This window comes from Tympanuchus pallidicinctus, unplaced genomic scaffold, assembly GCF_026119805.1.
Source record: "Tympanuchus pallidicinctus isolate F22 unplaced genomic scaffold, pur_lepc_1.0 scaffold4, whole genome shotgun sequence".
In the NCBI taxonomy this organism is placed as follows: domain Eukaryota; kingdom Metazoa; phylum Chordata; class Aves; order Galliformes; family Phasianidae; genus Tympanuchus; species Tympanuchus pallidicinctus.
Window position 1 is genome coordinate 16,983,707 of NW_026294758.1, and position 8,801 is coordinate 16,992,507.

The following is an 8,801-nucleotide window of genomic DNA, read 5'->3' on the forward strand; positions in this document are numbered from 1 at the left end:
GAAGATTGTCCTGGTGGATATTGAAACATATGCAAGCAAAGATATTATCAGACATAGTCAACATGACGGGAAAGCCCTGTCTTAGTAATTTGATCTCCTTCTACAATAAGGTCATCAGCTTGGTGATGGATGTAATCTTTCTGTTCCTCACAGCATCACTCTGGATAAATTGTCCAACCATGAGATAAACAAGTTCATGCTACACCAAGTGATGAACTGCCTCAATGGTAAAGCTCAAAGGTTTGTAAGATATTGGGCAGTCACCAGTGGCATGAAGTTCAGCAAAAGAAAATACCAAGTTCCTCACCTGCGATGGAGTACTGCCACAGTACAGCCTGGGAAAAATATGGCTGGGGAGCAGCTGTGTGGAAAGGGACCTGGGGGTGTCAGTGCCAACAGGGTCAGGATGAGCCAGTAGTAGCATTTTCTGGCAGTCAGGGTGGTAAAATGCATTTTGGGGTACATTAAGTGTATTACACTATTTGTATATGTACATATACAGTCAACTCATCAAACGAGGTGGTTCACCCATTATATTAAGCACTGCTGCAGCCTCACTTTGTATAGTGGGTGCAGTTCTGGTCTCCACAATATAGAAAAAATGCTGGAGAGCATCTAGAGGAGGGCAACCGATCTGGTAACAGGGCTGAAAGGCATGCTGAGGGCAACTGGATTGTCTAGTCAGCAGAAGAGGAAAGGAAGTGAAGAGGGAAGGGTTGGGCTCTGATTCTGGAAACTGATGGTAAGATGCAAAAGAACAGCACAAAGTTGCACCTGCTGGACATTACGAAAATTTTCTTCACAGTAAGGATGGTCAAACTCTGGAAGTCTTCCTAACAAGGTGGTTGATACTCCATGCCTGTCAGTGTTGAAGAAGCATATGGACAAGACCCTCATTTGCATGCTCTAAATTTTGGTTAGTTCTGAAGAGGTCAGCCCATTGGACTAGGTGATCTTTGAAGGTCACTTCCAACTGAGCTCGTCTATTCCAATAATTTCTAACACAATTAGTCCATCAGAAAAGATCTCCACTCTCATCCATCCATCCATCTCCTTACTCAAAAGTACTGTTTTTACACTGCCCCTAGAAGGTAGGCTGGCCCCATTGCTGACTTTTAGCAAGTCTCCCAGCCTCAATTCCCAACTGTTTTGTGCTGCCAGGATGTGAGGATCAGCAACTCTGACACATGAAGCCACAGAGATAGGTTCTAGTGACAGCAATGTGCAGGCAGAAACAAGTGTTTCCCAGGGAATAGAAACTCAATAATATTTAAGAAAATAACTGTTCATAATTGGGCCTCTGTCGCTTTAAACTTTAGTTGTAATACTAGTACTGGAACTTCAAATTACAGCTTTCAGTGGTTTCACGCTGAATCTCTCAATTACTCTTCTCAAGTCCGTTCGCACAGCACGTGCACTCTGACACTGATACCACCAGTAAATCAGAACTCCAGTGCCCAGCACCAAGGTGTTGTCTATCCCACGGGGATCGCTGGTACAGACAGGGCTGGGATCACAGCCATAAAGAAGCTGTGGCAGAGGTGAGGTGATTCCCATAGTGGCTGGGACTGTCACTACTACAGCAACTGCTGAGGCTGTTGCTGCACAGAGCTGTGTCTGCAGAGTAGCTCGTGACCAGGTTTTGGAGGGAAGATGGGGGTTGTACCTCAACAACAGCAAAACCATATACAAGGCCAACCCACAAGGGAGGATAGCATCAGGTGTGTTATTTTCAGCTGTAAATTAAGTCCATATGAGGGATTTTTGCTGTTACTGTAAGCTGTGTTTTGTTATTTAACTCATTGCTGTGGTGTTCAAGCAGATGTGCACACTGATTCACAGCTCAGTGCCCACTAGCAGCCTCCAGACACAGTTAAGACTGGAAAGGGGAAAGCTCAGTTCCACACAACCTGCTTTTAAACCTTGCAATGGAAGATGGTCCCAAAAATTATTCCTGTGAAATGAGTTGTAGGAGTAGCCAATATTGAAAACACATGGGGCTGCAGGTAGGGAAGAATTCCCGTGGAAGAGAGATGAGGCTTTGAGCCGGATGCCACCTACAGTGATGGGAATGAGAAGAGGCTGAGCCCACAGTTTACAATAAGTGGGTGGGAACAAGAGACCACTTTGTCCTTCCTGTAACCCTGTCCGGATAAGCACAAATCTGCATATGGTAGCTTAAAACCAGCTCAGACAGGGCTCCTATCTATTTCCCCTTTGAGCCTGGATGAAAAGCACAAGGATGGAGGTCACATAAACTCACTCTGTTCATGCAGTTCAGACCGATTTGCATAATCCAAGCTTTCATTTTAAACAAATTAAGTGCCTGGCACTTTATGGTTGTGAAGAAACCTCCCTGAGGTGTGAGTGAAGTATGGAACCACTGAAAGCAAAGACCACTGCAGGTGGAGTGGGAAATGGTAGCACAGAGAAACGAACGCTTCATAACGTAAACAGAAGTGTAAGAGACAGCAAATTTTTCACATTTTATTAAATCAGACTTTTACAGTAGCTGTTGAAAGCAAAAAAACACTGAATTATGTTTAGATAATCGTTCCATAAATAATGTGTGTTTTCACAGCAGTCACAAAGTCTGGAATTTATGTGCTAATTACAGACCCCAAATCATCTCTGCACAGATTTGCAATTAAAACTGAAATATTTTCATATACAATGTGAGCCCTGTATTCATAGCAACAGCTAAGAGACATGCTGGTTACAGTTTGCTCTGTAAATCTGAATATTTTATGTTTGAACACAATTGTTTCACTATTGTCCTTACGCTCAGTATTTTAAAAGCCGAAAGAGTTTAGAGCTGAATGCCACATTATGAATAGCTGTTCTTTTCTGAGAAAATATTCTCTATACAGAAGTGTATATAGTACAACCATCTAAGGGAACAAACAATTATTGAAAGACATCGAGAAAGCAAAATTCCTGTGTACAGTTATCTTCTTAATAAATATTGTAAAATCACATACTTTTAAAACCCTGCAGTGACAGCAAAGTGCAGGAAGAATGCAGAATTAGGGAGGACGTTGAATAATTCAGTAGCTTGTTATGTGATTAGATCTGATTGGCCCATGCTAAGATGCTGCCCATAAAAGTGATTTCCCATGGTAGCATTGGTAGAAGGGTGGGGGTTTATGATGTCCATAAAATGGGAGAACAAGGCTTACTGGAACTAATAATATCATGGCTGCGCAGAATGATTGATGATCTTTAAAAAGGCCCAGATTGGTTTCATCTTTCTTCGGATTTTATCACTCACTCTTTCTTAGTCACGTGCAATCACTAAGGCCAAGAGAGGTAACAAGTGTTTGATGTATGACACTTGAGCCACTTTTGTCAGAACTGCATTTATTTTAAACTGCTTTTGTATTTGATACTCCCAACATGTAGATGTTTTTTATGTTTATTTTTTCTCCAGCTGACGAGAACAGGCACTCCTGGGGTTGGGTCAAGAGGTAACCTAAGCTCACTTTAGAGCAGCAGTGCCAAAAATCGCAGTAAAAATTAAACAGATCCTCCTGCTTGCACTGGGACCATTTCCATTACTGATTGAATGGATAAAGAGCTGCACAGGGCTGACATCTTCTTGGGAGAACCTCATATCCTTCATTACTTGCAGTATGCACACATCTTTCAGAATGCTACTTACGCTTCTTGGAATACATTATCTATTTCAATTCACTCCATCCTTCACAATCTGCGGAGAGCCACAAAAGATCCTTTTATGTCAGGAGAAATTTCAGATGAATAGGAAAAAAAAAAACTTAATTTAACCAATTGGGAAAAAGGGGCATTTCCACTTTTTTCTGAAAGCTTTCACATCTCCTCCAATACTACAAATCAAGCCAGATATCTTAATCATTTGTTGGCAACATTCTTATCAGTGCTTTATTCATAAAAAGATTGCAGATGTGTGAACTGAAAAATGTTTGACAGTGTCCCAGAGGAAAAGAAGAGAGCATTAACAGGTTGATCAAACAGCAGTGTATTGGAATCCTGCTCATTTGAAGAACTCTGCCTTATCCCCCGCCTTATCTTAATTGTTCTAGCTGGAAGGACAGTAAATAAATCAATGTGAAGACAGGTCTCTGAGACCCTCCACTGGCATACAGACATCTTCAATTGTGCAGGTGTGACCACAAGACTGCACGCAAAGCCTGGCACGCTGACACACATGTTCCTTCATTCATGATGGCTCTGTCTTGTGCAGAGCTTAATGGTTTTCTGTTTTGGCAATTTAAACACTGTCTCAACATTGTTTAACAAAATCAAGAGCAGTTCCTGGCAATTAATTTCTGCAGTCAACAGTATTCTCAAACTGGGCAACTCCCCTTGGAACAGGGAGCCATAACAGCAGCGCCTGTGCAAGTGAAAGAGCAAGACAATTCATTAGACGATTCTGCAGCAGCTAAAAGTGGCGGGGGATGTCAGCCTGTGCTCCTGCGCTTCAATACTAATGAGAGTCATTGCATATTCATAACCCTAAATACAGTCAGCTTCTGATAAAAACTTTTGTCATCGAAGCTTCACAGCAAGAGCAAAGCACGGCACTCTTCGTGTCGCAGCACTTCCGCCAAGTGAGTGCAAGAGCAAGATTGATTGTTTTGCAACGCAGTCTGACAGGGAACTAAAAGATACTGCCCCAAGGGTCCTGAAACGAAGCTTAGTTTGATTACAAGGCTCCAAGTAATCAAAGAAACAAAAGAGAGGGGGGAAGATGGAGGGAAGAATGTTGTTTTGTCTTGTTGGTGGGTCTGAGGCTTGGTGGGTTTTTTTATTATTTTTTAAAGATAAAGGAGGCCCTAAAGATGCAGCTTTCTTTATTGATTGTTCAGAGTAATTATCTGTTAGGCATTTAAAACAGCTCATACAAATTTTTATCAGGGAAGAAGAACAGTAGGTGCTAGCAAACTTGTTCCCATGTTGTAGGAACACTGCTGCATGTCTTAATAGATACAAATCTCTAAAACTGTATGAAGTTTCACGTCAATATGAATAGCAAAGATTAGTGAACTCAACCTGTCAGATATTAAAATCAGCTCTGCCAAGTGTTATGCTTCCCAGAATTCACTTCCTGCAGGTTTATTTTCATTTTTGTTGTCAGTTCCTTCTTTTTCTCATCACTGTTGCTATTTTTATTATTAGTTTTGAGAAACTACCCGTCTACTTTGCTGGCAGTCAAATTCTGGAGGTGCACAGCTCTGCTAGCCTTTGACCTTGCGGTACCTGTCTGCTGGGGCAGCTGTTAGCATCCCCTGGAGTCAAAGAAGAGAAACGTATGTTTCAGCACCCACTTTGAAAAAGCCTTGAGCATTTTCTCACTCATAATGATGTCTTCAGCTGGAATGCCAGCACATTTCCACATCTTTCTGACAGGCAAGCAGACTATAAAATATACATAAAATTAAATAAAACAGGACATTAACACAAAGGTTTCAAAATCTGATTACAGTGCAGGGTTGGATTTTTTTTTCCAAAAATTATAAAATCTTGAATACGGAGGAAAAAAAGAAAGAAGGAAGAAAAAAAAGAAGAAGTAGATAGTTGAAGAGAAATCATGAAGCATTAAGGATGGGAAGGTTTCTATAAACTGTTAGATATCTCTGTCATATGTATACAGGCTTTGAAAATAGAGAAATCTTGTAGATATGATTGATTGAGATAACTGATTATCCACAGATATTTTAAGTGTTCAGACATTAAATTGTCAGCTGAATCAGTGTGATTGCAGTAAAACATGAAAACATTGACTTTTGTCTAGTTAGAGAAATTTATTTTTCCCAGAATGACAATCCTTTAAGTAGAAATCAGGCAGTTTGCCAGCTCTCCATGTCATACACTGAAGTTTGCAAATGCAACCCATATTTTCAAATGTTTTTCAGGGTTCAAGGAATGGTGCATAGGTCTTTGGCAAATAGTCTTGTAATAAACAGATTTCCATACACTGCTTCAATTCTCCTTAATCCTGATGTAGACTAGTATTTATTCATTATGAATGAATGAATGGCATAGACAGTGGTTTGCATTCAAGGTGTATACATATTCAGAGCACTTATGTAAAATATTTCTCTAAAAGAAACAGTAACACTCCTTGGACTGAAGCTATAGGAACAAGTTTGATTAATATGTTTTACAAGCCTGAAGTAAATGCTCATCATAACTGTCAGAAAGCTGACAGCTTTCAAGAAAGAGCCTTTGTTCCTGGAATGAGTAATTTGTGTGATCATCTTTAAGATACCACATTCAAAACCTTAGAGGGAGAAGGTGTTACATTCAAGTGAATTCTACTCAAAATGTGATTGCTGTTAAGTCTGCTTTGTACTCCAGATCCTTGATATGCACACAATATTTGACAGAATAGCAACTTTTTTTTTTAATTATTATTTGTTGTTCTTGCTTGTCAGAACATCTGTGCTTTCTCATTAGGCAGAGATGTACTCTTGGAGTTTTGTACCAACACACACAGGAGAGCCACCATTACCAATGTTTTGCTTCTGTGTTTGCCTGGGTTTTCACAAGTAAAGCCCAGACACAGGGCTTATCTTAACAATTACACTTGAATGAATGAAAGAGTAAGTGGGGCAAAAGCTGGAGACAAAACAGACATCTTAAGATATGACAAAACTATACTTTATGAATGGAAGGGGACAACTGTTCCCTCTCCTCTTGAGTGTGATACATTTCTCCTGACTTGTAAACCTCTGGCACAGAGAACTGGGCACTGGCACATTAAGTCTCCAGTGGTAATGAACAAGTACTTCAAGAACATAATAGCTGCTGAAAAATGAAACTGTGGTTACCCATTAGTGTGGGGAAATATTTCCTTCCTGACCTCTTCAGCCAAAAAAGTTGCTGTACAGCATCAACCATTGGGTTTGACTACTTTTAGAGAGACAAACTTTGCTCTCAGTTGTATAGTTTTGAAGCTGGATAAGAGGATTCTTCTTAAATAGTCACATGTTTATCCATTTAATTGAGAGTAGCTGCAACAAATAGCAATGAACTAATCCAGTCCTTTTTAAAAATTCACTCAGAATATTTTACCAAATAGCAGTGGATTCCACAGTTTGATTTTAAGTTAGACAGAGTAATTTACTTCTGTTCAGCCACATTCCCTTCCCACTTTTGTTTGTGGATCCACACATATACGGGAAAGCAGATGCCCTTTGTTGTTTAGCCTATCTTCACTTAAATAACTCCTTTTAGAAACTTCGGATGAATCCAAGGTTAGAACAAGCCTTTCCCCTGGTGTCAGAGAGACTCAGACCAAGGACCTCTTGGTTCATAATCTGGCACATTAGGTAAGATCTGTGCCAGAGTGTCCTTCCCAAACTGATCTGTGTAAAACAGGCAGCCAGAGGATGTGGTATTGTATGAGAGAATGATGCTGTTTAGACAAAAAAAGACATAGACAAAGAAAAAAGGAAAAGGAAAAGGAAAAGGAAAAGGAAAAGGAAAAGGAAAAGGAAAAGGAAAAGGAAAAGGAAAAGGAAAAGGAAAAGGAAAAGGAAAAGGAAAAGGAAAAGAAAAAGAAAAAGGAAAAGGAAAAGGAAAAGGAAAAGGAAAAGAGAAAGAGAAAGAGAAAGAGAAAGAGAAAGAGAAAGAGAAAGAGAAAGAGAAAGAGAAAGAGAAAAGAAAAGAAAAAGAAAAAGAAAAAGAAAAAGAAAAAGAAAAAGAAAAAGAAAAAGAAAAAGAAAAAGAAAAAGAAAAAGAAAAAGAAAAAGAAAAAGAAAAAGAAAAAGAAAAAGAAAAAGAAAAAGAAAAAGAAAAAGGAAAAAGAAAAGGAAAAAGAAAAAGAAAAAGAAAAAGAAAAAGAAAAAGAAAAAGAAAAAGAAAAAGAAAAAGAAAAAGAAAGAAAAAGAAAAAAGAGAAAAGAAGAGAAAGAAAAAAAAAAAAGAAAAAGAAAAAGAAGAAGAAAAAGAAAAAGAAGAAGAAAAAGAAAAAAAGAGAAACCACCCTCAATTAATTTCTTGCTGAGTTCAGTTGTTGCTATTCTTTTAAAGATGATATTCTCTAAATGCAAGCAATCTAACTGCTCCACATGAAGATCCTGCACAGATCTTCCCTGGCACTACTGACCTTGAGCTCTTGGGAGTCTGGTCCCATAGGATATATCCAGAAAATCAAGCCCAAGTGCAGGAGCAGACAAAGCCCCTCTTGGTACAGAGAGACATCTGTTCTGCATTCTGTGGGATTGTGGCTGCTGATGACAACCTCAGTTCTCCCAACAACTTTTCATAGGCCAGTTCAGTTCTGTAGCCTATCAAAATGACTTGCCAATGGATAACTCTTACCTTCTTCCTGGTCAGCAGTGTGGGCATGTCCAGAGTAACACAATGGAGGCTATCCATCCTAACCCAGTAGAATTTCAGTTGTCTTTCCTACTTGGTGGACAGATCAGTGGACTGCGAAGAATAAAATAATTAGTTCAGTCAGTGGGAATTCCTTTCTACACAGAAAAGTATTTCTTCACACACTCTTCTTACATTGCCTTTGTCATGTGATTTCTCAAAGTCCAGGGCATTCCTTTCCCTTCTCACTTTCACTTGTTACCTCCTAATTCACTTCCTGTTTGTAGAAGCTTCACTGTTTTGTTTCTGAAAGGCTACTGTCCTCCGAGTCCTGCAAAATTACCTTCTTCAGAAGAATTCATTAGCTTTCTCAGCACCAGAATGAATCACAGATTTCACTCCCTTTATCAAAAGAAATCAAAAATCCCGAATGAGGTGCCATTTTCATGCCTTTCAGATTCTAAGAAGAGTGATTTAGCAGAGAGGAATGTTATATAT

General features: G+C 39.4%; 1 long non-coding RNA gene across 1 annotated transcript; it reads right to left on the reverse strand.

Moving 5' to 3' along the window:
• Positions 1-2,473: 2,473 nt before the first annotated feature.
• Positions 2,474-8,408, reverse strand: LOC128089430 (uncharacterized). Its single transcript, XR_008210508.1, has 2 exons — positions 8,307-8,408; positions 2,474-5,397 (listed from the first exon to the last, which is right to left on the reverse strand). It is a non-coding gene; the product is annotated as an uncharacterized LOC128089430 (long non-coding RNA).
• Between the last annotated feature and the right edge of the window lie 393 nt (positions 8,409-8,801).